Source organism: Chelonus insularis, unplaced genomic scaffold (assembly GCF_013357705.1).
Source record: "Chelonus insularis isolate UGA/USDA-ARS -01 unplaced genomic scaffold, ASM1335770v1 contig_369_pilon, whole genome shotgun sequence".
In the NCBI taxonomy this organism is placed as follows: Eukaryota; Metazoa; Arthropoda; class Insecta; order Hymenoptera; family Braconidae; genus Chelonus; species Chelonus insularis.
In genome coordinates, this window is record NW_023276529.1 from 20492 (window position 1) to 44811 (window position 24320).

General features: G+C 31.9%; 1 protein-coding gene and 1 long non-coding RNA gene across 5 annotated transcripts in view; one reads left to right on the forward strand and one right to left on the reverse strand.

Moving 5' to 3' along the window:
* The window catches only part of Rbp6 (RNA-binding protein 6), a 178148-nt gene that overhangs the window by 18592 nt on the left and 135236 nt on the right, over nucleotides 1-24320 (forward strand). Inside the window, exon 1 of one of the 4 annotated variants that reach the window (XM_035083757.1) lies at nucleotides 15879-16570. The exons of the other annotated variants lie outside the window; for them this stretch is intronic. The gene's annotated coding sequence lies outside the window, so the exon portion shown is untranslated. Of the gene's footprint in view, nucleotides 1-15878; nucleotides 16571-24320 lie in introns of those variants that run through there. 4 annotated transcript variants of the gene reach the window in all.
* LOC118067158 (uncharacterized) overlaps nucleotides 14992-24320 on the reverse strand; it is an 89759-nt gene continuing 80430 nt past the window's right edge. Inside the window, exon 3 of the long non-coding RNA XR_004690330.1 lies at nucleotides 14992-15121. This is a non-coding gene — a long non-coding RNA (uncharacterized lncRNA). The remainder of the gene's footprint in view (nucleotides 15122-24320) is intronic.

Genomic DNA, 24320 nt, shown 5'->3' on the forward strand with positions numbered 1-24320 from the left:
TGGAAAGAACAAAAAAATCCAATAGTTCAACAGTTGAATCACTTTCCGTCAACATTCAACTTGGTTTTTCATCAACTACAAAATATTTTATTACTTTCTAAAGCTAATTTCTGATTGATTATCTCCAAAAATGTATTCGTAAAAAATTAAATTTCAATTTTAATTAAATAATTTAATCAATTGGGATAATCTTTTTGATGATTGAATGTAATTGACTTGATCAAGTCCAGAATTGATAACTAACTTATTAAAACAGCATCCAAGTCAAAAGTCAAATGAATAACTTGGACCCTGGTTGTAGTAAACTGTAAGTTTGTTTGTGGATGATCGAAACGTAAACGATCGAAGGAAATTTAATCTCCAACCGATCGAGATGTTGATTTGACTTGCAATAGATATACGGAGACAGATGAACGAAGGATGTAGAAAATTGGATGAAGAAGAAGTAGAAGTAAGAGGTTCTAAGTGACCTAGGCGTATTATCACCATGAGTCGTGCTACCTAACGCCTTCGTGCTGATTACATGGCGCGAAGAGCCATTAGGAGACCCCACTCCCTTGTCCTCTTTCTCTCCTCTGCTTGCGTAAGATGCCAAGTAGCTGATACTGATGCAAGAGAGAAAAGGAGACAAAGTGGAATAGAGATAGATAGAAAAATAATACAAAAAAAAGAAGGAGAAGAAATGTAATAGTAAGAGAAAAAACGATGGATGCCAACGTGTTAAAGCTGAGGATTTTTCTCGCGTCGCTTGAGAAGTCCGTCGTTGCCGAATCTCATTAAGAGACGCTGAAAGAACTGTTTTTTCTCCGATTATTCACTCGCTTGGATTGTGGAATTAAAGTGTAAGAGAATAGTAAAGAATGAGGGATTGAGGAATGAATTATAAGCAAGAAATGGATGATTGATTACAATTTCATTCAGGAAAAAAACTTTTCAGCATGTTTAATGATTTGGTATATAAATTATGTAGCTTCAATTAAAAAATTATCCTACTTAAGCACAGTTGAAAGCTGGACTAGATATTTCTTCGTAAAAATTACCAATTAATTATAGTTTAATTTTGAAAAATAAAATGTTCTTTTAATTTTCTTCCTGACATATTGCTCATTGATGATGATTATCTGATTAGCCTTATTGATGCAAATGACTTGGCGATTATTCGTGGGTGACCTAATTCTGAATAATTGTATTCTATCGAGGAATAAATTCTCAATCTGATCGGGAATAATTCATGCTTAGAGCCAGCTCTCATAAAGTCTTATTTATGAGTTATTAGATTGATTACATTTGGTTTTGAGTATTGGTAGGACTTAATAGAATCAAGGTTCTGTTTTTACTTATCTCAATAGCTTAATCATTGATACTATCATGAATGAATAACGAAGAAAAGCATCATTGATGATTGTTTGGAATTAAGTTTTTAATTCATCATTCAACGTAAGGTATCACAAATCAGGAGATTGTAGTAAACAAAAATGTAGATGATGATAAAAACTAGTACTTGACTATTTATGGTGAGACTTATTCAAAATGATGCAATTTTACCAAAATATTCAGCATGATACTATCATATGAGGTAGTTTTAGGGCTTTAGAATGGCAGGCAACATTTTCCATAACATATTCTAATCCTTAAATCCTCTATCCAATCTTTTTTGCCTCGTCCATAGCTAAAATGATTGCGCTTTCAAGTGAGGAAGACACAGAAATGCGCAACCCCTTGAATGTTGTCGACAAAAGCTTCTACAGGGTCAGGGAGTTGAGTCGAGTAATGCTAAGATTATGTAAACGTCGCTACGACGAGACGCGCATCTGTTGGGTCTTGTTCGAATTGTTGGACTGAGTTCTAGGGATGGGTAAGAGTTTGGAGGTGTAGGAATAAATTTGACCATACATTAATAATATAAATCTTTTACAACTGAATTTTATCTTTATAGCTAATAATGCAAGCAGATCAATAATCAATTCATCACTATTTTTGAAGTGGAAACTTCTTTAGGTGCGTTGAGAGATTTTTAGTAGAGGGTAAACTTGTGAGTTTGTATCACTAATTTCATGTTTGTTTAATAAAAAAAAAAAAATGAACGAAATAAAAATAATTAACACGATTTTCTAACAAAAAAAATTTTAAGTGAAAAAATAAATTCCCTCAGAATTAAACACTCTAAACAATTACCCATCTTAAGTGCGAGAAGTAATGAAAAAAAATTAAATTATGTTAAAACGTAAAGCTTTTTTAATAGACTAAACCCCCATGCTACATGAAGGAACAGCAGTTTACTGGAGAATATCCTTTAGAAGCTTAAATAAAAAATGATATCAAAAAAGTGAATTTTAAGTCGACAAAATGAAGAGACCTTTTAGATAGCAAAAAAAACGACCTTTGGTTTTCTATATTCAGACAACAAAGGCGCATTAAGTTTAATATGTTTGTGCTGCTTCGTAATAAAATGGTTTGCGGCGGACCAACTACGGATTAAGCAAGTATTAAATCCTGCTCCTGTACTCCATGTGGTTTTGGTTTTTGAAACTTTTCTCATGTTCATTGTGTAAACTCTTGCCGTTCAGTTGGAGTATATCTTCTAAATAAAGTATATTTATAACAATATTGCATCCAAGTACATCCCACCCATATATCTCCAGTGTCGACTTACACGAACATGTATACAGAAGTGACTATATCGTATTTTATATAAATGATTAATTAGATAAACTCAGAATAGATAAGTAGAATGTTTTTAATGAGTGAAAATTAAATCTACGTAATGCCGTGAATCGTGTACTAGTTTAACGCAAGACAGATTGAGTAAGCAGAGTATTTTGTTAACGTCTCTCGTCTCCTTGGTTTAAACCTGACCAAGCGCTAACTCGAGTTAAACGGGATGAATGTCGGTTCGCTAATAGTTGGTACGAATTGCTGTTAGGGCTGCTGCCACTGTTGCTGCTCTTACCGAGCTGAGAGAAATGGAATAGAAGGTGTGAGAGCGAGATATTTGTTTGGGACTACTACGATGATGTTACTACAGTACTTAAACCTCCCATTGCTGGTAAACCTCAAAATTAATGCTCCTATTCTGCTTGACAAATCGTTCCTCTACTTCCAACTACTAAAAACCCCCTTTCATTCCACAATTATTTCGAAAAACATTTATTTCAAAATTGCTTTGCTAACTTTCAGAGTAATTTAATATGTTCTAGACTTTCAAACGATTTCTCTAGATTCTCTCATTTGAATCGATACTTACAAGTGATGTATGCTGAATTGAATATATTTGCACCAAGAAGAATAATCGTTTTTAAATGCTTAACTATTTTTTATTATTAAATACCATCTATATCAAACAATATATAATTGTTTAGAGTTATGCAAAGTCACTAGTAACCATATTGTATTAATATACAATTTATTGCTGAAAAATAATATGAATGACATCAATAATAATGGAATTATTTTAAATAATTTTCTTGAAGACTGAAAATTAGAATTTGATTTCAATAAATATTATCTGAGAAAATCATTACTATTTGAATACAATTATTCATTGTAAATTTGACAAAGATTATTTTTATTCAATACAGCGTAAATAACTTCATATTTTAATCAAGATTGCTGGAATTCATTTCATTAGAGAATTAATTAGTATAAAACGAAAGCACTAAGTTGTAAAGCTTATTAACCCGTCAAAGAGCACTTAGATAGTCTCGAGAGAATTTGAATTATATTTTCTGATGGATCTAGGTTCTTGATACGTCACAAATCCTTGCTCTCCTTATGTCTTGGGATCCTGTGGGACAAGTCGTTACACCTGTAAGTACTACCTATGTATCAGTATCCGTGTACTGTAGTCTCTTCTTGTAGAATGCGAGAGAGAAGCGCTAGGATCTTGGTCTCTCTGGAGACTTGAAGGTATGTAGAGAATAGAGGAGAGTAGAGGGTTGGTAGTTGAGGTTGGATTGGGTTGAAGCTCATCAAGGTAATGCAGCTGAGATCATCCGGGAACGGATCCTGACGCGCTCCTGGGAAGATGGTTGACTGGAACGTCATTTAATTGATTGTTGGATTGGAATTCCTAAGAGATTTCAAACTAGTAAAGCTTCGATTCCCTTCCCTTTTATGAAAAAATGCAAAATTTAGCTTTATTATCATTTTTTATTTAATTGAAAAAATATTCTAAATTATTTAATGAATTTTTGATGATCATGTTAGTAGAAAGTTAAATATTGAACGAATGAATGAAATGAAATTTATTTACATGTAAAAAAAAAAGATGTTTTTCCACTAAATTTATTTCAAATTTTACATTTAAATGTTTGATATCCAACTTTACATTTTATATATTCCAAGAAAGAAGGTTGGAGAGTGACACGAGAATTGATAGTCCTTTTTCCTAACTTAAAAAAGAATCAACTGGTAAATAAAAATAATTTCCCAGAGTTTTCTTTCACATTTCTTTTAGTCTGTTTTATATTCCAACCAATTTTTCACTGACATCACATCCAATCTCTATTTACTTCATTTTATTAGTTATTCTGCTCTTTAGACATTTTTACTAACGAATCAATTTAATTATTTGTGTTTCAGGTAAGAGTTCAAGATAGAGTATGGTAGTCCAGAAAAACCTTTATTGCATTCGTTAGTATAATCCACCAGCTTAACTGTAAGTAACAACATTTACTTGTTCTATAGGTTTCATATTATCCAAAAAAATGTCTTAAGTTTCCATGTGTCTCTAAGTTGTGTAAAAAAGTTAAATTTTACAATCAGAAATAAATTAATCTACTTCATAAGCAAAAACGTGACACTTAAATTATTCATATGAAGCTAAATGATGATATAAATAAGACTCCAATAGACAAGTATATCAATTGTCAAGAATAAAGATGATCTTTGAACAATAAGTTATTTTAGAATGGAGATATCTTCTCCAACTCCTTCGACATTAAGGCTTCCTTAAATCAATGAACCAACAAATATAGTTATGGTTATAAATATCCAAATCATCACTAATGTTAGTCTTGTCTAAATCTCTGATATGCCTAACACTTCCATGTATTTTTTTATTTGACTTAACCTTTCTTCTAAAATCTCCCACAGAAGTTGATGTCAGTCTCTTTCAAATGTCATTCGGCCATTCTAAATTTGAATAGAAATAATTGTTTGAAAGTTTGTTTCATTGATGGTATTTTGATACCAATTATATTCATGGTAGATCTTTTCTATTTTGTTCCCACTACTCATTAATCCATGACGTCCATTCTATGTATATTTAGAATGATAACTCAGATATTGTGGATCATACATAGGAATCTAATTTTCACAAACGTTTTAAATCATTGATAATTGGGAAGCTGCAAGTTTTCATCCAAGATTAAATGAGTGAAAAGTGACATAATAGCTTGGGTTCCGTAATTTATTGAATGTGTCAATCAGTGATAAGATGACTTTCTGGTATTTAAAGATTCAATTATCAAGATAAGAATCCTACAGAATTCAATTCTGCTTTTACTAAAATATCAAATATAATTTCATCATAAAATTTCCAGAAAAAAATTTTAATTTAAATGTTGGAAGTTATTCTTATAAAATACTTCAATCCAGAAAAGAAGAATTCTTATTCAAATATCCTAGTTAAACTAGGAGTCTAGAGATCAAGATTTTGTTCAGAATCTGATCAGCATGATTTTTTTGTAAAAATAAACTTTATCAAGCTGAAGGTTAGAATTATTTGATTTTATGAGCCAAATCATTTTGGAACTCAATAGCAGTGAACCTTTCAGCTACTTTAGCACCTACTTTACATCTTGATGACATCAATTGGTCTTGGTATAATTGACCTCATCATTAACTAGTCTGGTTATCATATTCATCAAATAAATAAAAACTCAAGTAATTCTGAAGTTGATTTAATTAATCAAAAGTTGTTGAATTTTTTTCTTGATGAAAATAATGATCATTCGAGAGCACATTTTCTCCATAAAGTTACCATCTATTTTACCTCATCTAAATCCTTCATAGTCTTCTAATACATCTGCTGCTGTTGTAGCAAAGACTGTGAAGGGAATAGAGAAAATGGAAAACAGACAGTTGAAACTAAAAAATGGAATAAAACAGTATCAGAAGAAATGCAAAGCATTATCGTGAAGCTAAACTTGAGCCGACCTGTTTAAACCGGACGACACATAAAGAAGAAGAAGAGAAAAAAAAAACGTTGAACACCCGGAAGTCGTTTCTCGATTACGTGCGGGTGCTCTCATTCCTGTTTCTGTCTCTTGAAAACACAAAAGTACATGCGAGATGAAGAGGAGGTCGAGCATGAAGAAAGAAAAAATAAAAAATAGTCGTCCTTCTTCAGAGTATAATGAAACTGCGTAGTAATCTTAGACGGCGTGTATACACGTCTCGGGCTATAGCTCGGTTTAAATGGCTTGAAATGGATATCCCAAGCTCGTAGATTGTACAGAAAGCTGCGATGCACGACGCTGACAGTCGCTATTACCTCAACGTGTAAGCCCGTAGGTCGCAAACACGAGAGACGACACACGCGAGTTATCGTTCTCAATATTACTCTCTTCTCTTTCCCATACTCAACAGTCTACCCTACTAAAGTACACAAATTTCTCGACTTAGTAACCAACTCTGGAAATGCTAGAAACTCATCCTGTGGAAACTTTTATTGTATCACGTATATTTTTTATTTTAATGGTTTGAAAAATGTTGTTTTTGTAATTGGTTTTGTTATTTATTTCGAAAATTTCATTTCACTGTTTGCCTTTATAATACAACAATTAAAATTATCTGTCAGATCATTAATATTAAATTAAACGATAAAATATTATGCTGTGCTTTTTAATAATTTAATAGTCTCATTAAACAGTGAAGGAATCATTAATTTTTTTTTTATTAAATATTTAATTTAAACTAATTGTACAAATTTTTTAATAAAAATTAATTTTTCTTTTTTTGTAAGATTTTTTTATTTATAAAAAAAATAGTAAAAATAAAATTTTTTGTAAAGTTTCAACAAGATTAGATTTAATAACTAAATGACCTAAAATTATTTTTGGGATTGTGGTAGAATACACTAGATCATTAGCACTTTCAGCCATTTTGTGTATTGATCATATTATTTGCTTTATTTCTTCTCCAATGAAATATTACTGGTAAGTTGTAAACCTCATAACCAACTCATCCTACACTACTGGCCCAACATCAGATCAATGAATCTAACATTGGTTTAATGTTCAGCCAAACAAATGATGATAAAGTTTATCCAGAATGTTGACGACTAATTTTAATATGCACATGTTGTTATGACTTGTGTATCAAGGAAGGTAAAGTTATTACGACCTTTCTAAAGATTTTTAGCCTTTGTTCCAGGGAACATTTGAATTTCAAATTTTCTGACGACAAATAATGATTGAACAGATTTTTTTTTTCGACTGGAATAGCATTTTTAGCTCTAGTATTGCAATTTTGTATACTGATCTTATTATTTGCTTTCTACCAATTGTGATTGTCCAGCGTAGTTTGATGTCTTTCTACCTTCTTATCAGCTGAAAATAAACTGTCAATTTTAAATTTTCCAACATTTTTCCTTCATCTTCTATGAAAGATGTTAAAGATAGTCGAAATAAATTTTCTTCGTGATTGTTTGTCGATTTTTCGATATCTTTCGAGACAGGTAAAGCAAAGGTTCTCTCAATTCTTACCCCCCAGAGACAACGGCCGGAAATGGCTTTCGTGTCGCAAGCTCGACAGCGTCACTTCTCACGACGCACCAGAGTCGCACAGGGTGTGACAGTAAACGCGATTTCTCGATTAATCGACCGCTTTAAACTCGAGCTTCAAATCGATAACATCTTGCCAGTAATTGTCCCGTCGAAATTGTTCCATTTAGGTTCACTAGACGAGGCTACTGTGTCCCTTTCCTCATCTATATATATCGGTATATAGCCTTGACAATCCTCCAGTAACCTACTTTGCCCTCATGAACGAGCTGTATACTTCCTTGACATCATCTCCGAAAAATTCGCCACGAGTACCGAACATTTTTCACTGATGTTCTCTCCGCAAGACTTCTAAAGACTTTGCACCATCTTTACTACCACCCTCTAACCTTCACCTTTTTTATACACTCTATTTCAAATTCTCTCCACAAAAATGCTCGTTATCTCAAACGTTTCTTCTTCATTTTGTATCTCGTGCTTTATGTATTCATTAACAATCTAAATATTTTTTATAAAAGACGACTTATAAATTATGTATCAATAAGTTAAGTCAATAAATCAGTTACTAGAGAGTAGTCATAAATATGTCATAACTACATAAAATATAGGCGATAGCTGTTTATAATCTTTTTTTTAATATCTACATCATTGCAAATCGTAGTGCTTTATTTCAATGCATTGAATGTGTTTTAATATGACGTCACCTATTTGATTAACATTGTAGTCAAGTGCATTAAATATGACTACAATTTATTATATTAAAATCATTTTTATAAGGGATGTTGTGCTTGTGGACAGTGTAAAAAAGAATGTAAACATAGGTAATAAAAATCAACCAAGTTAATATCATTTTTTTTTTATTTCTATTCAATTATTGACAGTAACTTACATTAATGCCTGGTTGATTAAAAATAGTACATAATAATCTTAAATAATTATTCCAAATGAATGAAAATTATATACTATGTTGATAAAATTTATTTATTGAAATTTTTTATTAATTACTTCTAGCTTGCGTGATTACAACTATTTATCCTTCCTTTTCTATCTTTACCCTCCTTAAATAAATTTCGATATCCTTGATTGAAAGCCCTAGGTGAAAATATGCATTTAATATTTAAGCAAACATATCGTCTTTATTTATTTAAACATCTCTTCAACTATCCCAGAGCTTTATTTGGCCTAATTTATGACATCAAAAATTCTGATATATTTTCTTAACATCAATAAAATTATTTTTTTTCTATCCCAAATAACAAAAAAAAAAGCATTTTTGAAAATCAAAAGTATTTCATCTTCATCTAAAGCAATAATTGCCGTATTGAAATAAAGATTATTATCAAGACCATTTAAAAAAATGTTTTCAATCGTGTTTTTCTGCTGCCGAGTCAAGTATTTTTAAATTTAAAAATCTACAACTTTTTCATCGTTTTGGCAATTTTAATAAGAAAGTAATGTACACAAAAGGAAACAAACATGAATATTTTCCAAGAAGGTCGTTCTGTTCATTCTCTAATATCCATGATATTGAACAATCTGTAGAAAACATCAAAGTAGGTCAATGTGGACTTCGAAGTGGATACTGTCAGCAAAGAGAATGAAAGAAAGACTGTGCTTCATAGCAACTAGGCGAATGAAATACCCAAGGAAACCCTTTCTTACTCTTTCAGTTGCTCCTCCTCTTCTGTTTTCTTTCTCCACTGATCCAATTTCCATTCGTTTTCAATGGTGACTGTGACACTTGCGAAACTTATTCCAGGAATGTTTTGCTTCTTTAGCGAAAACACGTTGCTCTTATACGTAAAGACGCTAAAACAAACACTTCAAAGTAGTAGGAAGTCCGAGCTGCAAGAATCTGCCATCAAAACTAGTGTAGAGTGTATATTTCTTTGGAAGCTTTTCCAAGAGTTTCCAAGTCTGACGAAGTAAAGATAGATGAGCTTCAGAAAGTGATATAAATGAAGAATACTAAGCTAAATCTCCAGTACAAGAAAACTTCTTCATTTCATTTGATGAACCATAATTTGATACAGAATTTCTATTCAGTCTATCAACATGTTTTTTTTTTTATTTCCAATTCATTTCAGTAAAAATATTTTGATAAAATTATTTTATTTAGTTCATGCAAATTAACTGGAAATTTCTATCATAAAAAACAAACCTTCACTAGGTTTTAGTCAAATCTAGTAAAATCAATCATGAACAAAGACGAATGTTTCCATAAACGTAAAAGTTTCCTCAACAAAAATATCACAAAATCAATTTCATTCAAACAATATTCTATTGATTTAAAAATGAATATAAATATGATACGAAAAATTTTTAGAATTGTTTTTTTTTTGATTGATTGAATTACATGCTGCATTACTTTATCAGAAAATAATGAGAGATCAATTAGAAAAAAACATTTTGAACAATTCTAGTATTCATCAAAGAAAAAGAACGAAATTCGTGTTCTCGATTTACTAGGGATGATGAATGGGAAAATGCAATGGAAATAAAACAAAAGAAATAGTTGAACGCTCGACTACATCCTGATGTTCTTCAAGCACCAGTTGTTGGACTACTCTAGGATATAGACTATAGAGGAAAGCATCTATAAAATGCATGTCCACTAGTTGTCGGTGGAAATGTCCTTTAGAAGAATCAAGGGAATGTCCAACGTCTGTGGAACGTAATCTCCTCTTTTCGGTTGAACGAACACGAATCCCCTAACGATTTGGCATTGAGATCAATTTGATAAGAATGATCAGTCGATTTTGTTGTCGTTTTTATTTCCTTCTTTCTCAATTCTCCATTTCTCTCATTTCCTAAATGTCACTTATTCGTTTTCTTACTCTTATACTGCATATCCTGGTGATGTCGTTGCGCCACCTGTTGGCACGTACAAAATTATCCCCGGGCGAATCCGCGAGCTGAGATTACTCGACAACTTTGCCAATGAGCAATAAAACGGGATAGAAAATAAAAAGAGAAATAATACCACATGGAGTATGACAGAAACTTGCATCAAGAAGCAATTATACCACTGGAGAGAGATTTTTTATGACTATTCTAGGTCCTTATTTTCTTTTCCAACTATCTTTTTATCTAGGATATAATATGTTTATTGTCCCACTTTAAGAAATTTTTTTATTATTTAAATAAACACAAATAATTTGAAAAGTTCTATACCTTTTAGTTGATCATGGATGTCAACATGACCAACCAAGGTTCTCTTTAGCTCCATTAGAGTCTGTAGTTGTCTCAAGCCACCAAGAAACATCAATTTTCATCATAATTACGTGTCTTCTAACTGAAACATATCGACTAGAATTTACTATGATGATTCCACAGAAGCTTTCTTGGACGTGCAAACGCTTAACCATTCTCTCAAACTTCCTTTATATAAACTTGCTTGTTGATTATAGCTCCTAGCCCATGTATTGAAATCATTTTAATGCTCTATTCCAGAAATTCCGTTTACATAAATTCTATCGATATAGTGTAGATGTAGAGATATGAAGTTACTTTGTGCTTTAGGGAGAGAATATTGTAGTGAATAGCCAAGTTGAAATATTGATGATTACTTCAGTTATTTAGAGTTGTTCACTGACATTATAGAAAGCCACTCCCACTCAAATGTTATAGTCATCATCCCCTATCTATTCTCCACCCTCATTTGATCAACTCAGCATCGATTTCCTGACGGTGCACCTTCCAGAATGCTTGTAGTAATCCTCTATTTTTTTACGTGTCTCCCTCAGCTAGGACGAATTTTTTAGATTATAATGAAAAAAACTACTCATCACCACCGTAGGTTGAATAATCATTTTTTCGATTTACTTGGAGCTAATACAATACTTTGTACAGGAAATTTTATTCCACAGTTCTTCCGTAACTCAATTCATATGACAGTTTAATCATATTAACTTAATTTCCTGAATCAGGAAGCATTAAAATTGCAACAGGGATTAAAAGTTACTATTAATTTTCTCACAGTTTAATCAAAGTCCTATTTCAATAAAAGATCAAAAAAATAATCAAATAGATAAAAGTATCCAATTAAATGATAACTTTTGTTATTTGAAATATTGAAGTTGATTTATTTATTTCTGAAAATCTTCATCCGTTACTAGTTCATTTCAAACAAAATCTTATTCTCCGTTTTTTGATATCAAAAAAAAAACCCTCAAAATAAATTACTGTCGAAATAAATTTATCCTCCATTATTGCTCGTAGCTTAAGTGAATTGTGAAAAAATTTTTTCATTAAAATTTTATAACCAATCTCCTGATCAATCACGAGAGATTAAACGAAGTTAGAGGGTGACATTTCATCACTGAAGATTCAACGTAAGTAGGGAAGTGCAGAGACTCGGTTGATGAGGGGTTGTGAAATCTCTGTTAGAATGCTGAATTGTCTATAGAAATTAGGAAACCTAAGAAACAATTTTTTATTTTTTTATTTTATATGTCGATATAGATTTTTTTTTAACTTTCTGTCTTTTATTCTCAATATTTCATTTCTTCTTTATCCCAGAATATCTTTATCGTATACGAAACTACAAAAGAGAATAGTTTTTCTCTATTCCAAGCATATGAGCAGAAAGAGAGATTGCTCTACCTTTTGCACTATCTGTAAACAGAAAACACAATATTATGAGAGAAGTTGGAGCGTGTCTGACAAACTGACCAATCGTTTTGGGGTTTATTTTTTTATTTTCCCCTGTACATCTTAAATTCAGTAAAAGTTGCATTCAAACATTTGAACAAACTTTTTCATTACTTTCTGAAGATAAAAAATACATATTGGCAATCCTTTTTTATAATCAATCTGAAAGATGATATATCTATAAGTTAAAAGAGTTTTTTTTTCAACTTTGTTCAGGAGAAATGATTACTTGAAGTGATACAAAAATACACGAGCTCTTGTGACTATCTTTATTCAATTTTACTGGAAGTTTATGATTTATTAACTAATTTATTCTGATGAGAAACTTCTTAATTTTATTTATATTTTATTAAACTAACAAAGTGAAATAATGGACATTAAATATTTGAAGATCATTAAATTGAAATTTAAATAATACAAAATAAATAACTTGAACGTTGTAACAATAAAAAGCTAAAGCTTCTTCAGAGTAAGTATCTTATTTATATGATTACAAAAAGAAGGTTTATTCAAAAAGTAATCGAAAATAAAGTTGAAGAATAGTTTTTTTCCATTTAGTTGAATAATGTTAATTGAGTTTTCGAGAGCCATTTTAGGCTTCAGTAGATTTGTAAAGATTTAATCAGAAGAGTATCACGTACATTTAGCAGTTAAGAGAAGGTGATAATTATTCATTGTAGCTTTTAGCCAAGTTGTTATACAGATTTCGTAACTAGTCCCCTTGCAAATTCACTTGCTGTAGAATATCTTTGTTCTTGATGCATGTCAACAAGAAATGACGACATTGTCAGGGGATCCTTTAGTGAAGAAAATACAAGAGAACCCGTCGTTCTTGAGTATAAATGAGGAAGAAAGAGAGTCCCGTGCGGTTTTCCCGCCAAGTTCATTTAACATCTCGTATCTGGATCTAAGCCAAATTGGGATGTGAATCTGAGCTTCAAGAGCAACAAGGAATGGAAGAGAATAGAAAGTAAAAGAGACAGAGTAAATAAGGAATGAAAGAATGTAAGAAAATTAAAAAAAAAGAGATATTTTTATATCAGAAGAGCCACACGCCAAATTTTTTTTCATCCACTAGATGGTACTTCAACTTACACCTATTAGATTTTTTTCTTCCAGCATAAGTAGTCTACTTCTTCTCTTTTCGACTAGCTTCACACTTGAGATAGCAACAGACTCTAATAAGACTAGGTCATGGCCCTATTTTGTAATATTTCCCAACCAATTGCTTGCAACGTTAACGAGAATAAATGTGACAAAGTAAATCCTCAGCAAGTTATTGGCTACATTAGTTTTCTTTCTGATTCTCTTGACTTTTTTTAAGTTGTCATATAATCATTATTTCGTTATTCTCATTCGATACAAAATATTATAGAGGCACTTATTATTGATTTTTCAGATTCTGACCATCAATTCCTTCTCAATTTTCACTAAAACTATTTTTTTAAATCCAAGTCGAAATATAGGTACTTGTTTTAATTTTTTTAAATCATTTTTGTCATTTTTGTAGTCAGTTTTTATACTGAAGATTTTTGTTTTCGGTTATAATCCTTTTTAAACTCTCAATATTATTTCTCTTATATTTTTTAAGAACTAAAATGTATTGAAAATAAAAGTTCTTGATCGGTATTTAGTAGCAATAAATTTTAAGTAAATTATAATACATAATTAAACACACGGTAATAAAAAAAGCAATAAAGAAGAATATTATTTAATATTTATTGAGATAATTTTTTTTATCAAAAAATTTTAGTTGTAATTTTCCATATTTTGTAATAAAATATATTTTTTTCCATATGAGTTCGGTTAGTATGTATCAAAGAATTTATTAGTAAAATTAAAAAAGTACTGATATGACTGAAAACAGAAATATACAACGCAAATAAAGACTTAGAATTACTTTTTGGTTTTTCATAAATAATATTGAGGTAATTTCAAATAATCGAAAATCAGAACTTTGAAGTATTAAAAAAATATCTATCTTTTGACTCAGGAACACATTTATTTTCTTGATTTAAAATCAATGTAAAAGTGAGCTTTGTATTTATCCATAAAATTTTATTTACTAAGAAGCATGAAATAAAGTGATAAAAGCATTTTTTAGTATGACTGTTGATGTTGAAATTTAAACTTTGTAGCTATCACGGAATGCATTTATAAAAATTTCCCGTGACACTCTGTACACTGGAATCGGAGTAACTAATGAATCAAAGTGAAGGAATATACGGATGAACTTTAAGCTTTACTCGGGAACTCATTCTATCGATCTTCTGTGATGGACGCGCTCGGTCGACGTAGGAGAAATGCACTTCCTCTCAGTCGTTTCGTGCTCGGCTGGTCATCCTCTCTGCTCTCGAAAGAGCAAAGAGGGTTGGCGGTAGTATAGTGGTAGGTCCATAGTATTGGCACGGTGCCAGTTGAAGCTAGTGCTCAATGAAATCTTTTCTGGGTTAGGTTAGACCTTTCGCCTCCTCTGGTGTTCCTTTCTTTCGTGTTAAACGTAGGATACATTCACGCCTGGCAAGCTGCCAAATCGAGAGGGGCAGCTTCACTACATTGACGTATCAAGCAGCTGGTCTGATTCTACATAGCAGGCCAGTAGTTACGGCCCGTATCGGCCAGACCGGGCGTCCGATCTGTTCGAAACAGGTCGCTTTGACAGCTGTACAACCGAATTCACTGATAAGATACACCACGTGGACACTGTTAACTGGTGGCCTTGTCCCTGGACTCGATCGAACCTAAAAGAGAGGAGATTCTGATTAAACAAATTTCCAAATCGATTTCGTTTATTCTAAAAATAATTATCCTAAAGACTTAAGAGAGCTTTCTAGTGAATAGCATTTTGGTTCTATTTAGAAACAGATAATCAGTAAATTGGATAAAGCCGGTAAATTTGTGTTAGAGGATAAAATCCCGATAACACGAAAATGCTGATGGGATAACTACCAAAATATTAAATTAAATATTCCGTGAAAGTCACCACGTTGAGGCGTAACAAGTAGGCATCGCTTTAAAGCAGCTCATCTGGCTTGGAAACTCTCTCTTTTACTATTCTCCCTTTCTATATCTCCTTTTATTCTATCGTCAAGCAAGCAAGCGCAGCGCTGAAGTTTGCCACAGCATTAAGTATTCCCGTTGGGTCTGCATGGCACGGCGCGTTGTCGGTCGATGCTGGCTGAAGCGGCGGCTCATCGTGTGGCTCTCCCCCTCGCGAATTATTTTCCCTACTCCAGGATATCTCTTCCCTACCCTGAAGTGAGTGGGTGAGTTGCAAAAGGTGGGAGACAGTTAGCGCATGCTCACCAGTAATATTTGAGCCTTTGAGGGGTTTCACGCGCCCACGAGCACAGTCTAACTTTCCCCCACTTGCCGGTAAGTGATTCCTCTCCTTGTTGAGCGGAATCCCTACTCTTTCGCTTGGTGTCTCGTCCGCTACCCCTCGCTAGGGCGAACTGCCCGGGCATCTACGGCCGCCCCATTCCGTTCTCGGCGCCACAACGTGTAGCATTACCATCCGAACGCACGACCACCTGCCTCTTGGCATTTACGTTTACGTTCTCTCTCTCTCCTTTCTCTCTCTCTCACACACCCCGAGCGCGATCTGAGAGTGTACCCAAGGATTAAAATAATTAATTAATCAACGGAAGTTAATAAAAAGTCATTCCGAGAGAGGGAAATCATTTTAACGAGCGCCAAATAAACGTGTGTTTCAAAGTTCTTGTTATAGTGCCGATTTATTTGCGATTTAGTGCAAAGAGAGTGTCAAAGTGAGACGATTTAATTGATCTTTCATCAGGGAAAAAGGTGATACGCGTCTTTTCCTCCTGACGCGTACTATATAAACAAACACTGGGGACTAAAGTTGTTGAGTATCGCGCGTGGCTTTCTCACTTACCCGGTACTATACTATTCAAACGTGACCGTATCGCGTGCGCAAGAAAAAACAGTTATCACCAGATTACCAACATTTGTACCATTGTTTTGGATTAATTAGACTCGTGAGTTTCATAAAGGAACACGAGCCATTAAGTCGAGTAAACCAAAAGTACGGGTCAGCTGATCAGGACCCGTCAATATAAGAAAAGTCAAAGTGTTCCAGCAAGTGGAACCGATTTCTAAATCTGTCAAGACAAGTGTACACAACGGCGGTCACTACGTATATCACGCCGCTCATCACCTCTGAAAAGGTACCAGGAGAGTGTGTGTGTGTGTGTGTGGATTTCTTGTTTCATTATCACCAAGATTTTATTTTTGTCAAAAAATATTTAAAAAAGAGGATGAAGAATCAACGCATTCCCTGTTTCGGTTTTGACAAAAGACCCCTCTGGTGGCTTTGTTGTCGCCGTCTCGTTAAGCCGAGACTCATTTCATCTTGTGACGTCGCGCATCTACGCCCCGAGAGTGGGCTCGAGAGAGAAACGGAAACGAGAGGATCGCTCGTTAAGCACGGCGACGATGAGAAGCTAGCAAGAGGGTTCTTTCTTTCTTTATTCATACCACCACACTCTGTTTCATGCCACTCGCTCGACTATCATTATTATTACCCTTCTCCAAAACCTCCTTATTACTCATCGCAAGACATTCATTTGTCCAGAAATATCGTGATGGAAAACTCGTCTCTCGCTTAAGTATGACCAAATAACTGATTATACTACTGAAAAACGCTGGACATCTTTTTCATTCCTCCATCACCCAGATGTTTCTGATTTTTTTTGTTTTATGAAAGTGACTGCATATATTTATGAAAAAGTGAATAAATGATTATAAGTTCTTCAATAAAGCTTAAGTGATTGATGTTGTATTTATAAACATCCAAAAGTATATACCAATATCGTGAAAATATTTTTTCATAAAGGAAGACGACTTGTTTCAGTTTTTCAAATCTCTAGTCATTGTTTTCAACGTTTTAGTGTCCTGTACTACTTCTATATCACTTCTACTTGACTATTTGTCCAACTTTTTTGGTAGAAAATCTCTCAATCTTTCATAGAAACGTCTCAATATTTTTCTACAGTTCTAAACTGCCAGTCTTTATATTTTATTCAAGATTTGAGGAAAAAAAGACGTGAATAGCTTGTGAAAAGACCTCTTTTTCTTCAATTTACAAAAAAATGCTTCTGGTAAATTTTCATTCTCCCACGTGCCAGTAGGCTTATTATATAGGTCGTGGTCGATTCATCATGTTCTATCTCTTTTTCTTCTCCTTTAGTTCCATTGGAAGATCGTTTTACACCTTGGTAGGCGCAAGAATCGAAGTCTTGGATCCTACTCTCAGTAAACTAGGTCGAGAACTATGCAACTTGTAGAGATGTATATCTTTTGTTTTTAATAAGTATCACTCTTTCATCGTAGCTTCTTAACAAATCCACGAGTTTCTTACATACAAAAATAAATTTATGATGTAAACTTTTTGAATAATAAATCAAATTTTCAATCATTTATTTGTTAAACTACTTAAAAAAAAAATTGATTTCAAATAAATAAACTTCGAACTATTAAATTGTTATGTGTGGTTATTAAATATGATAAAGATGTTATATTTGTATATAACTATTTGGTTTTTTTTTTAGCTACACAATCGTTGGGGGAATTTTATTCATATCAAGTTTTAAATAAATAAACCGTCCATGGTTATTCGAATATAGAGTTGAGTCCAGTATTCCATATGAATGAAAATAATCGCAATCGACCCACATTAATTCTAGTGTTTTTTACTTTTTTACCGCTTTTAATGGATATATTTTTCAACAAACAAATACAAAACGAACAAATGAAAAAACAAAATATCAAACAAGTGATTTATTAGCCACGAATTCAATTACAACTGTGTTTTTTGTGGGATTCTACACAACAGGAAATTCTTCAACACATGTTATTTATTTGTGGTATTTTTCAAAAAAAATCACTAGTATAATTCTAGCCTTAGACATTTATGATTTTTATGGAATCAGAACATTTTATTTATTTATTTATTTATTTATTTTTTTAAAATTCTCAAATTTTGCATCTAGGGGATCTACATTTAATGAGTATGAAATGAATATTATATAAGATAGAAAAAAATGGTACTTTGTTTCATTAAAAATCACATTTTGTATCGAATTAAGTAGAAAAGTTGATGTTGAGTCAGCCTGAGAGATATATTTGTATTCATACACCAGTTTTGTTTCAAGTTTTCCAGACAATTATTTAAAAAAAACTTTCACTTTTTTGAATTCACAACAGTTTTTATGATTATTATATTCTACTTTTTTCATTGAGAGTTATTGCTATTCTTCGATAATGCGAAATGTAAAATTTTCAGTCATAAAAATACGAAGGTAGAATAGTCAGAATAATGAACTAGAGAATAAAAATGTAAAAAGAGAGAAAACGAATTGAAAAAAAAAACCTTGAATAAAGGATAAAAAAAAATACTTGGTAGACCACGAAGTCCTCGATTGCTGGAAGTAATCAAGCCAGGATAAAGTAGCAGAGTCCTTTAAAAAAAAAGGCTAAAAAGGAAAAAGGACTAAAAAACGGACAAAAGTCGATGTTCGAGTTGAAGAAGTGAAAAGTACTTTGGGAGAAATAGTTAAAAAAAAATGGAGATACAGATAATTCAATAGAGAGTAAAGGGAAACACTCTCTTGCATTGTCTATAGGAATTAGAATCTTTCGATTTGCCGAATTCCACTTGTGTTTACATCAAAACGCTTTTAAATCCAACGAAGCGACGTCGGTTGTCTCGGACGCGAGTCCAACTGGGGTAGAAATGGTTGGGGAGTCAGGGAATTTAGTGATACACAGGCTCACTCCCCGTTCTTCTTCAGCTGACAAACGACCAAAATGTGAAAGTAGGTTAACTCTCTCTCCTCCACATTTCTCAGAGCGCGTGTCACTTGCTACTCATCCTTCCATACAACCCCCGAGAGTTTCGGCAGGCATCCCTTGTTCTTCAAACAACTCCCATCCCCTAAATTGTTCGATAGTGCACTCACACTTCTTACAACCCCTCCCTTTAACTTCTGATGTATATCTGTATACATATATATATATATATTTCAAGTGAATGTCAGGGAAAAGTATCACAAATCAATTCCATTTATTAAGTTGTTGTAAATGTTCCTGCAAACTTTTCATAAAACTTACACTTGATTCAACTTTTACAATGATTTTTCTTTTTCAATTAAACACTGTCATTGATCATTAATTGTGCGATGTATTTTGATGCATTATAGTAATAAATAAGCACTGATTTCGCCATGAAAAATTACAATGTGGGGTTTTGCTTTTATTTATTTTGATTGCTTGGAGAAATTTATTGGTGATTGTCATTTTAATACAATAAACATGACCTTTTATGGATTGACATATGCACCATAAATCACTCTGAAATGATTTTGTTGTAGAAGGAAATTCTTAGATGGACTGATGGAAAAAGAATGAAACAAAAAGTGATCAGTTAAAAAAAAGCTTGGATAAAAATTTTTTCCACATTAGGAAGAGACTTTATATGAGACTCAAACTAAAATATGCATTAACATATTATTGTAGTATAAAATATTATCATATTTAAATAATGATATTGAATTTCAAAGTAAAGGTGAACTATTCAAAAATACTTTTTCACTCTATTTAACTATTTTAATAATTTCCCATTCATATGAATAAGTAAAAGTTCAATAATTAATTCAGTGAAAAATTAATCGATTATGTATTTGATTATTCAATAAATTATATGAGCTAGTTTATTTGAATACCATTATGTCATTCAATATATATTACGAGTTTAATACTAATAAATTACAGAAGCATTTGTGGGATAAATGTTAACATGATTGTGCTAGAAACAGAACAAGTAGTAACTTTAATAATTATTTTTTTTTTTTGTAGTGCTTCAATATTACATTTGTTAATTATTCAAACTATGTAAAGCAGTAAAGATATTTAATTGCTATAAATAAAAGCCAAATTAAATCTCTGTGTGTATTTTAATTTGTTTAGATAATTATTAAGCAAAGTTAAAAATAAATGGTAATAAAATTCAAGGATTGTTGGTAATGATTATTACTAAAAATAATTTTTTGAGTTTTTCTAAAGCTTATCTGAAATAAAAAAGTAATAAAGATTCCAAAAATTAGCTTAAAGATATCATCTGTTGGTAAGATAGATTTCAATTGTTATTATAATATTTTGATAATGTTCATTTAATAAATTTTGTTGTTATTGTTTTTATATAAATAACACATCATCACACATGTTTTGAATATTATTTTTAATTGACGATTCCGTTATTTAGCATAAAAAAAATTAAATTATGATAAATTGAACAAAAAATGCTATTAAATGAATATATTTTATTTAAACGAATAGAATTAACGATATTATATCTAATTAAAGCATAATAAAAAAATATTTTATCTACTAAAGCTACCATCACATTAAATTCATAAAAGATCTCTTACTTGTTTACTCAGATCCTTTGGAAAGTTATTCAAGAGAAACCTTCAACATTGAGAGTGAAAAAATGAAACGTAAAAATAGTGAAAAGAAATAAGGATTTCATGAATTTTTTACTAGACTTTTCTGTTGAATGGTCCGTTTCGTTCTGACCTGATTATACTATTGGAGAGAGAAACGTTATTGGAATTAGTTCACGTACCTGTTGAGTACATAGTTGAAATTCCTAGCTTTCAATTCTAACGCGATGCACCTGGGAAGAATCAATGTTAATCGGGCCTCATTAACGCCTCAAAACTCATTGGTGGACAGACTTGCATCTACATACATACTAGTACATATTCAAGGGTATACGCGTCTACAATTGTAAATGTAGAATGTCTATATATAGTTGACCATGGCTAGTTGGCACTCAAGGGAATAGCTAATTATGTGCATTGTTATTCGAAAACGATCGTGAAGCTTCAACATTACCTAGTGATTTTATCGCACCCAGTATAATAACCAATATATTGCTGTGGGAATCGATCTACACACCAATGGACGAAAATTCATGGATTCATGAATATATTTATTTTTTTTATCACCATCTACCCCTTGCAGGCTTTTTAGCTCGATATAAACCATCACTTCTCCATTCACTCGAACCAAAGCCTATTCAAAGGCTCATACTACTTTTGTAATATGAATTCGCATTCTGCACGTTCGCGATTATGTTAGTTTATAAATGAATTAATTATTAAACTATTCAAATGCCAATCTCAAAATCTCCGTTTATTGCTTGAAGCTTTCTAAGCCTACTTTTTTTACGTTAAATTATTTAAATGAAAAATTAATAAGTCACGCGCATTGATAGAAGAGATTTATTGCTATTAAGAAACAATTTCTTTACCAAATAACACAAGAATGAAATGAATGCGGACCTGTTGAAATATTTGCGATGCTAAATTCATCATATTTGGACTGTTAAAAATAAATTTACAGATGAAATAACACCAAAAATAACCTAAAGTGTATGTAAAAAAAAGATGTACAGTAGGTGCGATTCAGGGAATGAGATTTCTACATCGTCGAGTTTGCAGGCGCGTGTTTGGCGTTTGTGATCCGTTAATTAATCCCTCGTTACCCTGAGTAGTGTGTAGCTCGTGGTAAGAGAGCAGCGGTCTTCTCTCTCCTCTTTACTCTTGTTTCTATATATATTTGCCTCTTGTGTGGTATACCTTGCATCCCACGTATAGTTTGACCGTCGAATTACTCGAGCGTAATGGGTGAATTACTGTTTATGGTGTTTCCTCCCTCGAGTGAGTGTACGCTTGACACAATGCTGCTTATACTAACTTACCCCTTTTCATATTGCCACTACTTTTTCCTATGCCTGAATCTCTTCTGTTTTAACACTCTCTGCTTCTTCATCTAACTTTTTTCTTTCTCTCATGTCGTCAACGTCGTTGTATCGTTATTCTGTCTCTCTCGCTCTCGTTCATGTCATGAAGTAAACACCTGCGCTGAGACGCTTAGGGCGCTTTCCGATTTTCTCTTCTCAACGTAACATTCACCAAGAGGTAATCTTTGTTGACGTCAGGGGCGCGACGCTGTTGCGTCGGGCGACATTCGACATTTTTTTATTTTTGTGTTTGTTTTCTTTCTTTTTTTTATTTTTTTCTGCTCGAGCTTTTCCTTCTTCTGAATTTTTTAATCTCAAATGTTGCTGTGAAATGATTGTTTTAAAATGCGAGATGACGAAGCTGAGGTTTTTAAGTAATTAAAGTGACACCGATGTTTCAAATTAAAGTGCTCTATGCATTTTTAATCCTCACTTTTGCATTATGGATAATTTCGTGGCCTTTTTCATTCTACTCATGAACAATTCGTTTACTCGCTTGCTAATTAATTTTTTTTTTCTTCAATTTTTATTCGACATTCACTTCCGTCTTTTTTTGTCATTTATATAAAATAATAATAACGAGTTGTTAAAAAAGATTCTTTCGAATTATTTTAATTACTCATAATAATAATATATTTCATTTATTTGTATTAAGTAATGCTCTTTTGTTAACGTTATTGCATGTTCAAATTTCAACTCTGTATATTTGCTATATATAATTAAAACAATAGAATATTCAGAGTATGAGTATAGAGAGAAACTGGTTTTGTATCCCTTCTTGAGCCACTTCACCCTTTCTAAATCTCCTCACAATGCATTCAAAGTATACATCTGCTGTTTAAAACATAATACGAAATCATCTCAAAAGATTTATGTTGAACTAAAAGTACACTAGTTTGAGGCTAACAAACTGCTGAACTAATTTGTCGTAATGTTCTTTTATTTCACGTTATTTATTTATCGAAACTGTTTACTAAATAAATTACACATTGCTTTAGATCCACTAGATTGATGAATTTCACGCCTTCTAACCTTTGAGGTTACGTATATCCTCAAAGCAACTTTATTACACACGTCAATATACCTACAGCCTAGCCCCTATTTTAACTTAATCTGTTTGAGTTGTGATTTTATCGCATTACTAAAGAAAGTTCATCCCTTTGCCTCGCAATCACCTCCACCAGCCAATTATCACCGTGTTAAATACCAGAAAATAAACTATCTACTCATTATTTTTAACTCACTAGTTTATTTGTTCATTTAAAATAAAGACAGAAGTGTAATTAATTATAATAAATAATTATTTTTAGCCTTCATTCAACCTTGATATTAAAATTCTAAAAACAAAATATTATTTGAAAAAAAAACCAGTTTTTGTTTTGTTTATTTTTAAAAGTAGGTAAATGGAGATTTATATTGGTATAATTCTATTATTGTATGCTTGAGTAGAAGAAAACAATGCCTTGTAGTTGACAAAACCGCGTCCCCTTTCAAGATTATATCCATTGATGTTTATCTCAGCTGGACAATTGAGTTAAATTTAAAACCCACCCTTTCAGATTAATGAAACCATAATAATTATGACTCAGTAATGAATCCACTTGAGAAAACCACATGGATATTAATAAACAAGTTTTTCTCTCAGCTGAAAAACATCATTTATTATGGAGAAATTTTTATTAGAAAATAAACTCTCGAACAAAGTTTGAGAAATTATAATGCTTGGGTAGAGAATTTAATAAAAATAACTCGGGAAATTTATTGAAAAAATTCATGGTAAAATAATTAATTTAAAAAAAAGAATGTATAATCTTTTAAATCATTATTTAAAAAATATGCATGCTCAAAATACCTTGCATCTCTTATTCATCATTAAATAGCGTGTAAAGTAATACCAGTAATTACAATCGATTGTTTACGAAGTCTATAATTGAAAGTTCTAAGGTTATTGAAAATTGATATCGATATTCATTAATTATAAAACTATTAATGTAGGTTGATTTAGGCTATTATTTTGCATGAAATATTTTTCACCATAAAGCTCTTAGTTTTCCAACAAGGTCTTAATTGATTAATTTATTTCAATGAGTTAATACCATAACTCCTACGAG